General features: G+C 35.4%; 1 non-coding gene across 1 annotated transcript; it reads right to left on the bottom strand.

Moving 5' to 3' along the window:
- Positions 1-10,942: 10,942 nt before the first annotated feature.
- Trnas-cga (transfer RNA serine (anticodon CGA)) lies at positions 10,943-11,016 on the bottom strand. The gene has a single exon. It is a non-coding gene; the product is annotated as a tRNA-Ser (tRNA).
- Between the last annotated feature and the right edge of the window lie 7,686 nt (positions 11,017-18,702).

An 18,702-nucleotide genomic window follows, 5' to 3' on the forward strand; every position in this document is an offset into this window, starting at 1 on the left:
AATTTTCACCACAATTAATATTACTGCTACCATTATATATCAAGAAATGATTATTTATTTCAAATTAATATAAATGCGAGTACTTTTAAGTTTTACCCACACCTTTTTCGCATCCTACGCACGCCTATGTCCACGCAGTCAGCACTCCCTATTCGTTCGCTCCCGCACCGTTTGACAACCACTGAAACAGCCAACCGCGCACGCCGCCAATTTATAACCTCCTATGTATCTCCTGGTATCCAGATAACACCAGAGCATCCAGCTTACATAGTTAACACATCGCAAGCTAGGTGTGCATTATTTTCATCCTCCATTCTCTTGATTAACGCGATCCGCAACTCATTTTAATCTTAAAAAATACAATCCACTTTTATTCGAATTAATTAATATACAAAATCACTTATAATTGCGCTGCAATTATTTAAATGGAATAAAATAATCTATAAATATATACTTAAAATGTAGGTTTCCTTCAACATATTTTAAAGTAAGTCTTACTATCTAGCAGTTATACTCAATTACTATACCGCATCAAACTGGATACAGAAATTGCATAGCGTTTCCATACATATTTTATTATAATATTATGTTTTATCGATCAATCGATATATTTTTAGAACACTTTATCACATGAGTGGAGACGATTTATTCATAATATTATATATTTGTATGCTCTAAACTAACTTTAATAGACGAATGAGAACCTACTCCATACATATTATATTTATAAAAAAAAAAACTATAAATATTATACTCTACAACCTACAGATGCTACTTATGTTATAAGTATAGACAATCGCTCCACGTAAACCATCGAAATTTTTATTTTCTCATATATTATGCAATTAAATGTTATTTTTAAGATCCATGCAAGACACTTTAAAAAGAGAATAGAAAATCAAATCTATTCGTGTGCGACGAGGTTCTGAGAAAAAAATCTACACTGTATTTAAATCATAAATCAAAGAATCATTAGAAAACTAGGATCACTGATCCAATAGAACTGCTGATCAAAGCTGCCAGTAGTGAGGGCCATAAACCAGTCCACCAATAGAGTACTATTTGCTCGCAAACATTTGTATATCGAGTCATAAGCTTGTGTTGAGTCATCAATTTGAATCCTGTTTGCGAATACCCTCAAATCAGATTAGGTAAATAAAACGTGGCCAAGCTTGTGCCGACGACTGTCCATCCTTTCTGCTTTCAATCATATATCTAGTGATTCGAAAACATTGAGGTACCATGTTTTATATTTGTAAGAATCGTATCGTCCTGGCAACACTGCACTAGGAAGTCCACAGATTGATTGTACGTGGAAAAAACAACATGAAAATCGCACTGTGGAGGTATGCTACACATCCAGATGGTGATATTCTAATTTGCGACGTGTCATGTGAAGGTGAAATTAGCACAATGAAGCGACGACTCTACTCAACGCCAAATGGTCTAGCCGTTTATAGAGCACTGTATCCCCGAAAATTCGAGCAACTCAGCGTTGCACGAATTGAAACAAAAATCGCTAAAAGAATTCCCGAACCTATTTTTCTGATGCTTCCGTTGTACGAACACTTTTTACTTATTTTAAAAATGATTACTTAATAAAGTATCAAATTGATTCTTGTAAGTCCGTTTAAACAGTAATTTATTATATAACCTTTGTGCCAATAGTTTGTGAGCAGATCATTTCCAAGCAGTAGGTAAGCTAAATACCTACTTAGTTACCACAAACCATAACATAAGTCCCTTTAGAAAGAATATATTTTCCAATTTGCTGTAAAAACCTAATCCCTCATCTGTACATTATAGGGAGTTCAAGTAGGAAACTATCGATATCCAACTCAATTTGACACCTCCTACCTCTTGAGCCTTATACAATTTTCATTCGCACGGCGAACTGTGGAGCTCAACGGAAATCGGTTGGCTTTGACGACTGAATTGATTTAGTTTTCTAACTGCAAGGCTTATGTATTTCGAGCTTATTGAAAATCACTTCCGTGAAACTCTACAACTTTTGTATTGTGTTGAAGGAATTGAGAACTAATTGTAATAAATTTTTTGTAATAACTTCACCAGAAGCGATGCTGGCAGTAACTAATATAAAATCAGTAATTTCACTTTGGATTTTATGAGATGACGGGATTTATTTCCAACTAAACCCTTTTTTAATCGAGCCAGTAAAATATTTTAAAATGTTTTAAAAAATATAGAAAAGGCTTAAAAAATTGAAAAAAAATGATTATAGTAGCGATTGATTGATAAATGGGTAGATATAACATTTAATAGCAGATCTTCATTATCATCATCATCATCATCAGCCGGAAGACGGCCACTGCTAGACAAAGGCCTCCCCCAAAGATCTCCATGACGACCGGTCCTGCGCTGCCCTCATCCAACGTATTCCGGCGATCTTGACCAGATCGTCCGTCAGTCAAACTCTGCCCTGCCCACTGCTCACTTTAGTTTCATAATAATTTGGACTATGTTGGTGACTTTGGTTCCCTACGGATCTCCTCATTTTTTAATCGACCTAGCAAGGAAACTCCGAGGAGAGCCCTCTCCATTGCCCTTTGAGCCACCATGAGCTTGCTCATCAGGCCCATAGTTAGCGACCACGTCTGTTTACCGTGAGTCATCACTGGCAACACACACTGGTTGAAAACCTTCGTCTTCAGACACATTTTGGATGAGAAGATTTTTTCACATTTTAATTTTTAGCCGGTGGTATTTAATTAACGTCATTGAAAAAAAATTACAAGATGGTAATGCTAAATTCACGGGAAATTAAAATGCAAATGTCAGAAAAATAGGTGAACGGAGTTTTTTGTTACTGAATTATGAGAAGGTGATACCAAAACAACATGATTATAAATATCTGCATCTATTGTTGCAGCCCTAGTACATCACAAGTATTATTAGGCCATGGGTCACTCACAAATCCTTCCAGTGAAGTTTGTAACGTCATAAGATGGGAGCTAACAAAAGATAGTTTACGTTAGAAACATTTATTATTTACGCATGTTTATTACACAAGGGTAATAGAATTGTTAAGCTGCGCAATACTCCGTGTTTGATGTAAAATTTTCAATAACCCTTACTTCTTGAACTCGAAGTGCAAGTAACTATTACGATTAGCTTTATTACAATAATGTGTTTCAAACATTTTGCTAGAAATGAGAAGAAGTACTTCATATTTTCTTTGAGGTTACACATGTATGCTAAATACTTATTAAATTATTAAAACGCGCGTGGTTGAAGGTGGCGGTAACGGGTAATCACATACCCTCAAGTGTCAGGTGATTATGGGTAACCACGGAACAGAAAAATTCTGTTCGGTGTGTGTAATGCACTTTCGGCCTCCTAAAGTTACAGGATTAACCTGACCTTTGTCATTAGTGTTATAATATTGTGAACTACGCTACCCGCAGCCAATAAAACTGAAAAAAAAATTATTCAAGGTTCTCTTCATTAAGCATAACACTATGATATTGTAGATTTTGTTCGTTTCATATTTTAATGCATCAAAGTTCTTTAAAACAAGAATCAATAAAATAATGATATAAAGCGATGGATGAGCAAGATGCTCCCCTAGTGATAAGTGATACCTGCATTCAACTACATTCTACAACGTAGTACAGCTGAGGATTCTTCTAAAATTCTGAGCAGGACCGCAATTGCGCTCGTAATTTTGATGCTTTAAGTTTCAGTAGCACCTTCTTCACTATACTTGCACACTTCTTCTTGGTATAAAATGTATTCGCTATGGATCGCTTACAGTCGGTTTTCTGTGTACATCGATATCTCTTTCGCGAACTCACAGTAGGGGTTGCGTACCGCGGGTGTTGATACTCCAGTTGCAATAATAAATCTATTGTTTTACGATTTACGTCTTAATCATATGACTTTGTTTTGCTTTGTTTTACAAATTTGTGATGAATTATATTATTATGAAGTTTCTGGATCATTCCATATTATAGATCATGCAATAATATCTATTTATTTACGATGTCGGAATATCCCAGTTGATTCAGGATTTAGTATTCTACACCTTAAATATGGCAAATATTTATGTCTTATGATGAGTAAGAATTCGTAAGCTTTCGGATTTTCTACGAACTTAATTTCATATTCAAACAACAAAGAACAAGTCTTAACTAGCAAAATTACAAATTGTACATTTTAATTAGCTTAACGTGGCGACCGTGAAGTTAGATATAGGCTAGATTTCTCATTTTCACTGTAGTCGATGGTGAAGATGAACATAAAAGACACATGTTCATAAAAATAGTTTCTAAAGAAGTGTCTCCAAGACCTGATTTATTCCAAGTCCTCTTCCTTCTTTCTCGTGTCGATGTATTCCAATGCTCCACAGTAAGGACCTCGGGTAATATCTTTTCTCATATAATCACACTCTTGAATGAACTTCCTCCAGCTCTGATTCATTTACGATATGTAATGTACCTTCAGAGGTATTCTGGAGGCATTCAAAATGTATTTGATATGGTGAAAAAGTATACTCTAGAACGGGATAGTAAAGCCCCCTATAGTCTAGGGGGGTCAAACTTGCTTAACGTCTGAAAAATAGCCGTCATCATTCGAAAGAATTATGGTTTGATCAAGATTAATATATAACTTATTGATAATTAGATTGAATTACAATATAACGATCTGTATCGTGTGCTCAAGAAAAAAACTGGCGATATAACAAGCCAACGGAAAGCCCATAAGATGAAATACACGATTTTAAAGTCCTTTGCTTTATCCAGCCCCACTACCAAGCGCTACTGCCGATTTTTATGACCAGTACACCAGACCTTCAAACTGATTGAAAATAGCGAATGCCGTGCCGTGAGTCATTGCCAAGCTGGCGACCCTCTAAATATGCCCAGAGCTGCCTTTTTTTAGAGATTTTCGATAGCGACTATCGCCAATGACACCCAGATCACGCATTTTTACTGCTGCTTATTTCTACTGCTAGAAAAAACACAATAGCATCAGAGTCAAGACAGAGAATACGTTCTGAGTTCGATGGGAGAAACGCCAATCAGCCACATTACCTATAAGGAAACAGGGAAATCCGACTTAGGGATAGTCTGACATAGATAGCCGTATTATTTATTGTCTTAAGATTTGAGTCAAGAGACAAAAACGAATGTGTAAATAATCGGCCTTATCGTTTGCCGTTTGTCCCAGGTGTCATTTTAATATTAACAATTTTTTAGCTAAGTCCAGAAAATTCGTGTTCCAGACCAGTACCTACTATGTACCTAGGACTGTAGGTATTCGTACCATCCAACGGGAATTTATTATAGTGCAAAACCTGAAAAATGCAATATTTCAACAAATTGTGATTTTCAAATCTCAACTGATTTGGGTTAGTACGGCTGGAGAAGTAGTACTCTCCGCCTTAACCTAACCGTACTATATTCATCTGTAATTGATCTCTGGCAAAACTTGTGAATCGCGTCTTTTGTAAGAATTGTTTCCACTCTGTGGTACTTCATTAGTACCGGCTATAGTTTTCCCATTCCATCACTTCCCATCCTATTAGGCTCTAGCCTGTTTTCTCCACACATGTAAAATAATTCAACAAACTCTTACATAAAAGTATTATTTCCATGTTTAACGCTAGGTTTAAACAGTAGCGAAATAATTAATTTATTGTTAATAATAATATTATTAAATATTTCGAACATTATCCGTTATAACATTATCTTTTGACGCGTTCCTATATTTTATTCACGTATTTTCATTTTATGTTATTAGAATTTCCTGGAATTCAACCTTCGTTATTCAAGAGGTACGACACTTACAATATCCTGACTTGTTATCCGACAGTTTTAATCTATTTACGATGTTTTTCGTAAACAAAATAATAAAATATATTTTAGTGCTATGATTTAAGTACGCAAGTATTTTCGAACGAAAATCAAATTGAGTAATTTGTTTAAGTGCCGTCACGTGACGCTTTTCCGTCTAATTTAATTTTTCGATCGCCGTAAATAGTATGGCGTGGATGAATTAATATTTATTTCAATACCCAAAATGATGATAGAACAATATTGAAAGCTACTCAACGATAAGTGCTTGGTTCCGTTGACATTATTTTCTATAATTAAGTCTTATCTAGCATTAATATTGGCTACGAAACTAATAACAAAATATATCCCCTTTTACTTTACTTTTTTACCTACCGAATGTAGGAAGAAGTCTTCCAAACAAAACCAATCTTTTGAGGGTTCGATATAAGTATTTACTTCTGTGAAATGTTAACTAAGAGCAGACCAGTATAAAAACAACACATAACAACAGACGTGATATAGTTTAGTGAGATAGTGAGTACCTATCCTGAATGGATGAGATTCATCTAAACAATTTTTTTTATTAGGGATAGCAATACGCCAAATTATTAAATTTTAATAATATTTTTTTAATTAGTTACAGAACAATACTTATGTTTACAATCCTTTTTATTCATGAAAATAAGGGACGAGACGAGCAGGACATTCAGCTGATGGTAATTGATACGCCCTGCCCATTACAATGGATATTACCTAAAAGTTGTAATAAAACAATCTAATGTTCCTGCACTTTGCTGATTCATGATCAGCTTACTGAACCCTAAAATGTTCTCACGCAATATTTAGCTTTCATTAAAATAATGCCCCAATGATTGTCGCGTACGAGGATTGAGTTCACTTTCCGAAGTGATAGGATAGATTGCTTTTAATATCACAATTATGTCATAAACGTAGCAAGTAACGAAATGTGTAAGAATACTTAATTATTCACGAAGTAATAGCAGCTATTGGCGTGAATGTTACTAGATAGCTTTATATATTAAGGTTATAGCAAGTACATATTTACCCTGGATTTCATATGTCAGGATTATTTGGTCTGGATCCGACAGTTATTTGAGAAATTATATAATATTATTTATTGTACTACATTAATTGTTTGGACATTTACATTTTTTTTGATGGCTTAGAGGAACTGGCTTCTGTGCTAGAGCTTTGAAACTAGGTGGGTGTGAACATTCTACTACTGGTAGGCTTCTTTGCATAGGCTGCCGGCTAGATTATGGGTTCCACAACGGCGCCTATTTCTGCCTTCTGTCTGTAGCAGTAATGTGTAAGCATTATTGTAGTTCGGTCTGAAGGGCGCCGTAGCTAGTGAAATTACTGGGCAAATGAGACTTGACATCTTATGTCTCAAGGTGACGAGCGCAATTGTAGTGCCGCTCAGAATTTTTAGGTTTTTCAATCATCTTGAGCGGCACTGCATTGTAATGGGTAGGGCGTATCAATTGCCATTAGCTGAACGTCCTGCTCGTATCATCCCTTTTTTCACAAAAAAAAATTGTGTGATGAATATAAGTGTTCGTTTCCACATAATGGATTGTTATTTGAAGGTTATTTGTATGTATATTGCAATAATTATAATTTCATTACAACAGCTCCAAAGGCATTTCATAGATTCTCTAATATAAATCAAATTGGATTCACAAGTAGGGCTTGTCAACAATCGATGCACATATTGAGCTCATTAAACACAATATGTTTGACGTCTGGGTCATAAGATCAGAGGGCATTATTTGTGATCTGTCCAAAATATTTAACTGCGTGTACCACAAACCTTTATTTCTAAAACTTAAGCATTATGGAGTAAAATACAGCTTATTTTTTCAATATTTAATTTTTTTTTTAAATTATATTTAAGTAGAGGTGTTGCAGTATTCTTTGGAAGCGGCGAATGGTCTTCGGGTAAAACTGTAGGAAAAGGTGTTCCGCAGAACCCTGCGAAATGAAACCTCATTTTCGGTCGTTTGTTGTTTCTTATAAATATTAACGATTAATCTTTTATGGTAGAACATGAGATAGTAAAGCGGCGTGCAGATTTTGTTGGCGAGGTGAATGATGTATTCACGTTGCAAATGTTTTATTAAAATGGCTCTCCTGTAAATTTTTTTATTTATTTATTGAATTATTTACAACTGAAGAGTGGAATATTTATAAGATCGGAAAGCCTTGGGCTGGAATATAATTTTAACTATCTTAAATCAATAGCAATGACAGAGTGAAATATTGTCTAGCGCAAAAACAATACTGGTAGAGTTTCTTGTGCTTTTTATTATCTTTCAGAGCGCACCTTTTTTCCAAAGCGATGATAGTACTTAATTTATACCAAAAATTATTTTGTGAAGACTTATGCCTTTTGAGTTTTTAGAGTAAGTAATATATCGTTATTTTGTTTTTTTTTCTGTGGAAGTGAAGAAAAAAAACGAGCTAACATTCTCCTTAAACACCAGAAGAACCCCAGAATCCCGCTTTGTTAGAATACTCATATCGTATCGTCCTGGAAACAACGCTCAACTAAGCCATTATTATATATTATGTTTTACGTGACACGCCACACAAGCAAATGGCGAGGATACTAAAATATATATATGTCAAATATGAAACTAGATAAATTGTCTGAAAGCGCATCACTTATTACCACATAAATTCTTATTTTACTAACATTATCATCTTGGCAAAATTCAAATTAAATTTTTAAAAATAATCAACCGATCTATATATCTATATATCGATAATTTATAATTTCAATCTACATCTTGATCTACTAGAATACTGAACGCACGCTGATCTTTATAATTACACACGTATTTCCACGTTAAAATACCATGATGAATTAAAAAAAAAACAATGGTAGAATTTAAAAGCTAAACAAATGGGGGTGTACAATGTATAATTATTCGCGTACGTTCTAAATACACTGTAATTAACAGTTCGTTACTGATGGTGTGAGAAATAAGACTTGTTAATTATGTCTTTATATTTAATAACCTTATAATCATTTGATTATAAGCTTCACATACCTCGTTATGAATTATAATTACAAAATTGGCTGACGTGTGGTTATTATTGATTTATTACGCGATCTTGAAGGAATTATATTTTGCAGGAGATTAATTCTTCCATTATGAATTAGGTTTTTTTTGGGTGATACATTATATGCTAAATGCTAATTAGCTGTAGTGAACTTTAACTCAAATCCAACAACAATCACCCTGAAAAGAAAAAACATCAGTACAAATATTATAAAGATTAAATTTTGTCCCGAAATTATAAGGAGATCCCTGAAGTACGCGATATTATCGAATACTTGCGGGAAATATCATAGACATTAAATTATATAATAATAATAACAGTTTAAAAACAATCAAATATTCAAACTATAAGGATTAATAGATATAGTGAATATATAGCGTTGCAACTATGTATAATAAACAATTCAGTACATGGAAACATTTAGTGATCTTTGGCCTCGTATTCTGCGAATAGAGTATTCCAGTTGATACACGAAATATGAATACTATAAACTTATGATTTATTGACGTATTTACTATTACCACTTAGTACCTACTCTTACATAGAATTTGTAACAGTTTCTATGTAAATATCGCATTAAAGAATCATTGAGAGCAAGATTTAAAAACATAACATCTTGACTGTTGCTTCTCAATATTTTCTTGATAATGTCATATATGTACTACATAGGCACATAAGTAAATTTGATACACACTGTCATAACTATAATATTAACCCCAGTAATAGAGATAAACTTATAATGCCTTAGTAAGTCTTTTGAGGGTCGATGTATATGCTTTTACAACAAGATCTCAGAAAATGTTCAAAACAAAAGTATTACGATATTAAAAAGAATTGTTAAAAAACGTTTATGTGGTAAAGGTTCGTATAACATTAATGACTTTTTTAGTGATACCACACATTGGTAATGGAGCGACCGCCCTCAGGCTAATAAATAATAATTTTAATTTGAAGATATTACTTTGTAACCATATTTTTTATGAAAAAAGAAGACCTCTGAGTTTGTTGCGCCCGTTCTTCTGAGGTCTGAGGCATTCTTTTTGGAATGGGTGGTAGTTCAAATTCAAATATTTTTATTCAAAATAGGATTCAAAATCACTTATTGAACGTCAAAAACTACCACCATTCACCAACTACTATTCAAGAGACACTGCCTCAGACCTGAGAAGAATGGGTATAAGAAACTCAGCGGGCTTTTTTTTATATAAAAATATGGATTACAATGTAATATCGTACAATAAACATTTATAATTAAAGAGCCTGAGGGTGTTCGCTTTATTCCCAGTCCGTGGTGTTGTGGTTTTAGAAAATCGTTTATGCTATAGTAACCTTTCCCACACAAACGTTTTTTAACAATTCTTTTAAATTTCGTAACACATTTGTTTTGTACATTCTCTGGGATCATATTGTAGAAGCATAAACATCGCCCAACAAAAGACTTACTAACTCGACCCAACCGAGTAGTAGGCATAACAAGTTTATGTTTGTTCCTCGTGTTAACATTATGAATGTCACAGGTTCTAGAAAATTCCTCAATGTGCTTATGTACATACAGAACATTATGGAAAATGTATTGAGAAGCAACAGATAAAATGTTTATTTCATTATATTTTTCTCCTAATGATTCTTTAGGACCTACCTAGGTCCTAAAAAAATCGGGCGAATAGCCCTCTTCTGCAGCACAAAGATGGTATAAATATTTGTCGCACTGCCCCATAGCAATATACCATAGGACATAATACTATGAAAATAACTAAAGTATACTAGACGCGCCGTATCTATGTCAGTTAACCGTCTAATTTTCTTAACCGCATATGTTACACAACTAAGCCTATTCGCCAATCCTTCAATATGGGGGCCCCATTGCAATTTGGAATCAAAATTAATGCCAAGAAATACAGCAGATTCCACTGGTTTTACCACCTTTCCATTTAAAATATTCGCGTTTACATTTTTGACATTTGGCGCGGCAAATTTAATATACTTTGTTTTATGATGATGTCAGATAGAGCATTGTTTACTTCACAACTGAAATTTTGTAAAACAAAATTTTATGAACGATGCGGGATTCGAACCCACGACCTCCGGCGTTCGGTGCCGGTGCTCTAACCAACTGAGCTAACCGTTAGAGTACCGCCTCGTCATAAAATTCTGTTTGCTTTGTCCAACTCTCAGTTTGTGGCTTCATCTACAGGATCTACTTTACAGTTGATAAGCTGCTTAACCCCAATATTTGCATATTAGGAAATTGACTTGAGATGTCGCTCTTGTAAATCTAAATGTTATGTTTTTAAAGTGATAATCCTCACTTCTAGGATTAATACACAAATAAAATTTGAAAAACAAAATTTTATGAACGATGCGGGATTCGAACCCACGACCTCCGGCGTTCCGTGCCGGTGCTCTAACCAACTGAGCTAACCGTTCGAGTACCGACTCGTTATAAAATTGTTTACTTCGACATATAAAACTTGGCTTCGTTGCGCTTTGAATATGAGTGAATCCGCAAACAATACCACCTTGTGTTTTTTTTTCTACAAGGTTAGGTAGATCATTTATATAAATTAGGAAAAGAAAGGGTCCAAGAATAGACCCTTGTGGTACCCTCATACCAAGAGGAGTTCCAGGAGATCTGCTACCATTCACATCGACCCTCTGAATTCTATATCTCATATATAAATATATTATTTTAATATGAGACCAGAAGATCGAACGCAGATCCTCTTTTGAATGCTCAATTTTTGATCCTCAATTGAATGCTGACAATTGGAAAACCTTGACCGGTATATGAAAGGCACGATTTGATAATCCCTGTGCCTGTGGAGTGGCCGATGTGATAATAGAGGGTGTGGATATTATTATACCTAGCTCTGTAGAATCAATCAGTGACACATCACAGCCCTGAAAGTAAATAATAGGCGTATCAAACCTGGGTTACGACACTGGACCCGAAGCATAACTGCAAAGTTCTAGAAATAACGTTCCTTTTGATACTTTAACTGGAAAGTCACTCGTACGAGGACTATAACATCAAAATCGACGAGCAGATTATCCGTCAGGAACAAGTAAGGGAGAGATTCTGTGTGGGTGTTGTCGAAAGCTGAATTTAGTAATTTCTGCCAGCCGTCCCACCCGCCGCTGTGCAAGGGGGCTGGTCATGGCCTATTCAGCAAAAAAGCAACTGAACTTCTTCGAAGGCACTCTTTAAACTACTAATGCGTTTATTGTATCGAAAGGTGGATTTATGGAAGTCAGCCCATTTCCATGCGATCTCTAAAATAGGTGACAGCTGGATTCTAGCTTACTATAGTCCTAAAGCCTCCTTGTTCTCCATGATCATGGAAAGCAAAAAATATTAAAAATGTTCTGTGGAGTGATGAATATGCTTTTACAACATGATCACAGAAAATGTACATAACAAATTTGTTACGAAATTCAACTGAATTGTAAAAGACTCTTACGTGTGGTAAAGGTTACTGTGGATAAATTAATCTATCGCTCTGTAAACGAGCTGTAATTTATTAAAGAGCTTGTTAAATATACATGTACTGATAATTGTAATTAGTAGTTGTTAATATAATAGGGTTCCCTATAATTTATTATATGTATCTAGACTTTAATTTTATTAGTTTTTTTTTATAAACTATAATTTAATATTTAGTTTTTCTTTCTTCTTAATGTGTTCATTCCATGTCATACGACAATTCATATTCATCCAGTCATATTCAGCCAAGTCATATTCATCAAGATGAAGATCTTGATAGGTGGTATTGTAGAAGGTATCTGACAAAGATTTGCTGAAAACATATAATATTATCTAGGTAACACTGAAAATGTTTAGAAAATGAAAAACAGCTTAATGTAGAAAATAAAAACAAAAATTCTGAGTGGCACTACAATTGCGTTCGTCACCTTGAGACATAGGATGTTAAGTCTTAATTTCCCAGTAATTTCACTTGCTACGGCGCCCTTCAGACTGAAACACAATAATGCTTCACGGCAGAAATAGACGCCGTTGTATTACCCATAATCTAGCCGGCATCCTGTGCAAAGGAGCCTCCCACTTAGAGTCGAATATCGAATATTCTGCTGCAAAAAATCTTCACTCACCCAACTGAATATTAAATAAATACTTACTTCAATTGGAACCGAACCCCTCTCTCCGTCGTGTTACGTAGAACCGGCGAGCCCATATCAAAATCGGGCTTCAAATTTAGCAAGACGTGTGGAAATCAACACAAATAAGGTAAAAACCAACACAACTCGTTAGGGCTCGCTATAATCGGATGCGAGCAGATTTTCACACGTCACATCGGATTACACAACAAAAAGTTCTGTTTTTACAAACGAATTCCGAGTTTTAACGAGAGAATGGCTGAATAAATACAGGTATAGAATTTATGAAGTACAGTACGGCTACATAATATATCGCTTGTATTTATAAATTTTTATTCTACCGGCCTGTAACGAAGGTATACGCGCTTTTTTCAGGTAACCATGTCTTATCTTCCCGGAAACTCCACACAAGGAAGCTCATTCCACAACTTTGTAGTACGTGGAAAAAAGTTCCTTAAAAACCGCATTGTGGAGGACCGCCACATGTCCATATGGTGGGGGTGATATCCTAATTTGTGGCGTGTCGTGCAAAGGTGGAAATTGGCGGCAGGAATCAGGTGAAACAGCTCTTCAGAAAACTCCCCATGAGAAATGCCGCAGAAGACATATAATGAAGTGACGTCTCTACGCAACGCCAAGTGATCCAGCCGTTCACAGAGAACTGGGTCTCTGACAATTCGAGCTACTTTGCGTTGCACGCGGTCAAAAGGATCTAGCTGATATTGAGTTGAGCCAGATCAGAGATGACAGAAATACTCCACAAGAGGCCGCAGCTGCACTTTGTAGAGCGCTATAATGTGGGCCGGCTTGAAGTATTGGCTTCTTCGAAGCCATATTGGCTTTTCTCTCCAGATGATCGCGAAGTATTGCGATGGCCGGCGGTGATTTTCCGTTGTCGTCATGAGTCGAGTTGTAGCTAAAACGAGTGCCCAGAAGATCGGCATTATCTTTTGCCGTATGGGCCAGGGTGTCATTCCTCATATGCAGTAGCCCAGTCCCAGCCGGACGCTGGTTGAAATTACCAAGAGAAGCTTTCGACAACGACCAGAACTTGCGTGTTCCAGTCGGTTAACTGGAAAGCTGCTCGCCGATTTTGACGACGAGCTTCGATTTCGCATGGTCGATATGCCGCCTAATAACTCAGGAGGCACGGTTATATATGTGAATCATAGCGGCACTAGGCGGCTACTTCACGCCGGTATTCTGCGCGAGTTTGACCGGACGAGTCTGGCCCGTTTGTGCTGACATCATAAGACTGCACCGTGACTCTTCCACTTATAAAAAGCCCTTAGTTGCCTCTTGCTTTGGGCCTAGGACTCCCCTATACTTTTTTCGTCCCGGGGAAGTGCAAATCATTTGTAAAATTATGAATCTGTAAATATTTATTCAAAAGAGTAGCAATGAGTTTCTTTCATCATCAAATTAATGGTGGTAAATATTTAACATTTGACATTTATAAGTATCATTTTATCACTTAATTGAACAAAACTGATATAAGTTATTGAAATACGTGGCCACAGGCCTATTAATAAATATTTTAATATCCAACCTACAATAGTTACACGACCACAATCGCGGGCAATAGTTAGTAAGTAAATAAGTTATGACACGGCCTGCGAATACCGTTGCGATAGTTAGCCATATACGATTATCGTCACGTTTTGCACAATTTTATCAGTTCCGAGTGAAATGTAGGACAAAGGTCTATTCCTGGAATTATCTTATGTTTGAGAAAGCAAACGATAAGTGTAAGAGATGTTAGGATTGTATTCCTAATAAATATATGGAACAACGGATAAGGGTTCTTACTATCATAGATATTCAATATATTAGATGAATAGGAGGACAAAAGAGGGTCACCTGTTGTTATGTGATCACCACACCACAATCTCTTGCAACACCAGAGGAATCACAGGAGCGTTGCCGGCCTTTAAGGAAGGTGTACGCGCTTTTTTTAAAGGTACCCATGTCGTATCGTCCGGGAAACACCGCACAAGGAAGCTCATTCCACAGCTTTGTAGTACGTGGAAGAAAGCTCCTTGAAAACCGCACTATGGAGGACACAGTTTAAACAGCTCTTCGGAACACTCCCCGTGATAAATGTGGTAGAAGACACACAATGAAGCGACGTCTCTACACAACACCAAGTTATCCAGCCGTTCACAGAGCACTAGCGTAAAGACAAAGAAAGCGTACGAGAGAGAAGAACATCTTTACCAAAAATTCAGAAAGGTGAATCTGTTGCTTTTGTAACCGATTTTGATTTACAAGTCATAAGCAGTCAGTCAGTAAGTATTTTAGCAAACTCACACATTGACAAATCAAAATTGGTCACATAATATCGGGCTGCCTGGTCGTGGTTAATATATTATAAGTCTATGGATTAGACATACACCGCACAGCATGTTTCAGAATTACGTATTCAAAACAGTCGATTATAAAACGGCTTCACTTTACTGTTGCAGATGCATTGTTCCAACTTATTTGATTAATTGTTAAACAGCATTTGAAGATGCTTGGGAGCACTTGTTCAGGTTCACATTTACAACTTTACAAGCAAAAAACAACCGACTTCAAAAACACTATTCCAAAACAATAGATATTATTAAAATATGCTACTAAAAAGTATTAAAAATAATTGCGACTCCAAAAATAATAATAATCGTAACTAGAATTAGATTTATTGATTAGATTGAGATGAAGCCTACTAAAATTAGTTATAAGCAATTCCTTATTTCATAATTTTATTTTAGTTATACTATAACTTCTTAATTATTATATGAAAAAAATATATTTTTTAATAGTCTAAATATGAAGGTAAATCTGGCAGCATATTTGGAAGGGTAATCGTATTTTACAAATTTAAGAAATGTATAGAAGTGTTACAAAGCAAAATTTATTTATAGTACGGAACCCTCTCTACTTCTTCTAATAATTCTTAAAGTAGCTATAATATGTTGATCTGCTATCAGTAGCCACACAGCATTTAAGTTATATTTGGTGGTCGCTGTAGAAATACGTCCTTTACGCAAAACATCAGTGGGATTGGTTCAACCATGTTTAAACAGATTAAACCATGACAAGAAATGCAAATCAAAGTCTTCAATAACATAGTTGAACATTAATGCTGCAACTGAGCTATTAATAAATCACTAAGCAAGCTCTTATAAAATTTGTTCCGACGCTCTACACTGACTTCTATCACATCGTTTTTTCTTTCCGTCGGTCAAAATTTTTATTTAAGTAACTGTTTGGTATTATGGAACCTATATTTAGCTGAATTTGGTAAATCATAACAATAATAATCTTAATATAATCTATGGTTTTAGGAGCTATACAAAAACTCTATCTAATCTCTGTCGAAATTTGGGCTGTCTCAGTATTGCGGTTTATAATAGTACGGACGGACACACAAAAACACAGGTGGTTAGACAGAGAAGAGCTTTATTTATGGGGATTCCACTCTCCACCAGCTGGCCAATGCTGAATATAGGTCTCTCCCATAGACTGACAGAATGACCCACGATGGTAAGTGATCAGCAACAACAGTTCCCCGCTACCTTTATAAGGTCATCTTGTGGGGGGCCATCCTGTACATCGTCTTCCTTCCCGTGGTCGCACCTCGCGAATCTTTTGTGCTTCTGTTGTACTTTTTGGGAGTGACACCCTAAAAATTTCTAATCAATTAAAACTCAATTAAGACATCAAAAAGTACGCCGATTAGAGAGATTTCATATTTTAACACGCAGTTAAATAAAAAATTTAGGAAGTTCCTAATAATCTAGAATCATAAAATTTGATGAGTGACAAGATGAAATTAATATGATGATGATGACAAAGATATTACAGTCAACGTACATTTTGATTGAAGTACTAGGTACTTATAAAATTATCGAATCTTATAACAAGAGAGGCAACACACGAGGTATGCCGGCCTTTTCCGTGAGTGCACTATCTTTTATTTAAGGTCCTTAATATGTTGTTTGTATGAACTTAGAAAAAAGCTCTCACCATAGCTTGGTTGTACATAGATTAAGGATGTTCTTTGGAAACCACTCATAAAGGTTGTTTAGAGATTGTTGAGATGGTTTAGAGATTAGAGGAGAAGATGAAGAGATTAGATAAATATTCATTGGTAGCTTTTCTTACCGGCCCATAAATAATACGATCCGCCAGCAAAGTGACGCACGCACAATGTTATTCAATATAATCATCGTCTGCAGATAATTAACTGTATTTAGAGCGAGCACGTGCGCACATAATATAGCATTTATCATAATTGGCTGTGATTCATGAGTCGCGGTACCTTCGCACCTGGTACTCTAGTTTGGTATATAGCCCGGTAAGGCTGCATTTCTTGTTCCGTATAATTACTAATTTACCGCCTTAGTTTAATTATAATTATTTATTTAATCTGTTTCACAATGAGTTCATCGGTGAATTGTTAGCTAGCAGATTATTTGATTAACTAATACGTATTGTTAAGCTTCCAGTTACCAGTGGGAGGCTCCGTTGCACAGGATGCCGTCTAGATTATGGGTACGTCAATACTGCCTATTTAATAATTATTTAAGGGCACCGTAGCTAGTGAAATTACTGGGCAAATGAGACTTAACATCATACGTCTCAAGGTGACGAGCGCAGTTGTTCAGAATTTTTGGGGTTTTTCAAGAATCCTGAGCGGCACTGCATTGTAATGGGCAGGGCGTATCAATTACTATTAGCTGAACGTCTTGCTTGTCTTGTGCCTTACTTTAGGTTTGATTCCCATTAGTTTTCTGCATATTATTCTCTGGATTTTTTTTGAGTTGAGCTGTTTAACTGTTAAATATTTCAATGCCAACTATATTCTTGAACTCCTTTTTTGGCAAAAGTACACAGCCGGTAATCTAATCGCCTTTCGCCTTCACCTGCTCCATTATTTTTAAATATAACTGCAACAAAATTATCCGCTGCAGTTCTTCCAAACCGATACGACTTAGGAACCTTGATTAGGATTAGAACTTACCCCCGAACTAAAGATCGGAAAAAATATAATTAGAGAACAATAATTCATCGCGTAGGATCAAAGTGACTCCTATAAATGCTTTATTACGCTGGTATTCTGCATATTTTGTTATATTCTGTACATTAACATATTGTGAATATTTTTGTTAATTCTTTTTAATCACTAATAAATGTGAATGTTTGTTTATTTATTACGCTTTCACCCCTTTCCATTGAATCGATCATGAGGATTTTTTGTACATAAGTTGTCAGGAGACCAGAAAAGAATATAGCTACTTTCATTTTATCCTCAAATATTTTAAGTCTCAGATTCTATAACTATAACTTACATAAGTGACTAGAGATATAGAGCGAAAGTGAAAACTTATGTGTGGCAAGGCGAGTGAAAAAGAAGATTTATGGCGTTCACCGACGTTCTTTGTGTGTTTATAAGGCTTAATGTGTTTGAAGGTGTGGATAGAACCTAGTTTGATTTAAATCAAGATATCGTCTTTGTATTTTCTTAAATTTATTCCATAACTACAACATGAAATCTCCAAAATGAAATAATATTGCATTCAAATGTCATATAATCAGAGTTTCGTATATAAATTCAACTACAAAAGTGTATTAACTAAATTAAACGAAGCTTTCCTGACGACGAAGCGGCAGCGGCATAGAGTCTTGCAATTCTATTAATATTTGATCTTGT

This window comes from Leptidea sinapis, chromosome 46 (genome assembly GCF_905404315.1).
Source record: "Leptidea sinapis chromosome 46, ilLepSina1.1, whole genome shotgun sequence".
NCBI lineage: Eukaryota > Metazoa > Arthropoda > Insecta > Lepidoptera > Pieridae > Leptidea > Leptidea sinapis.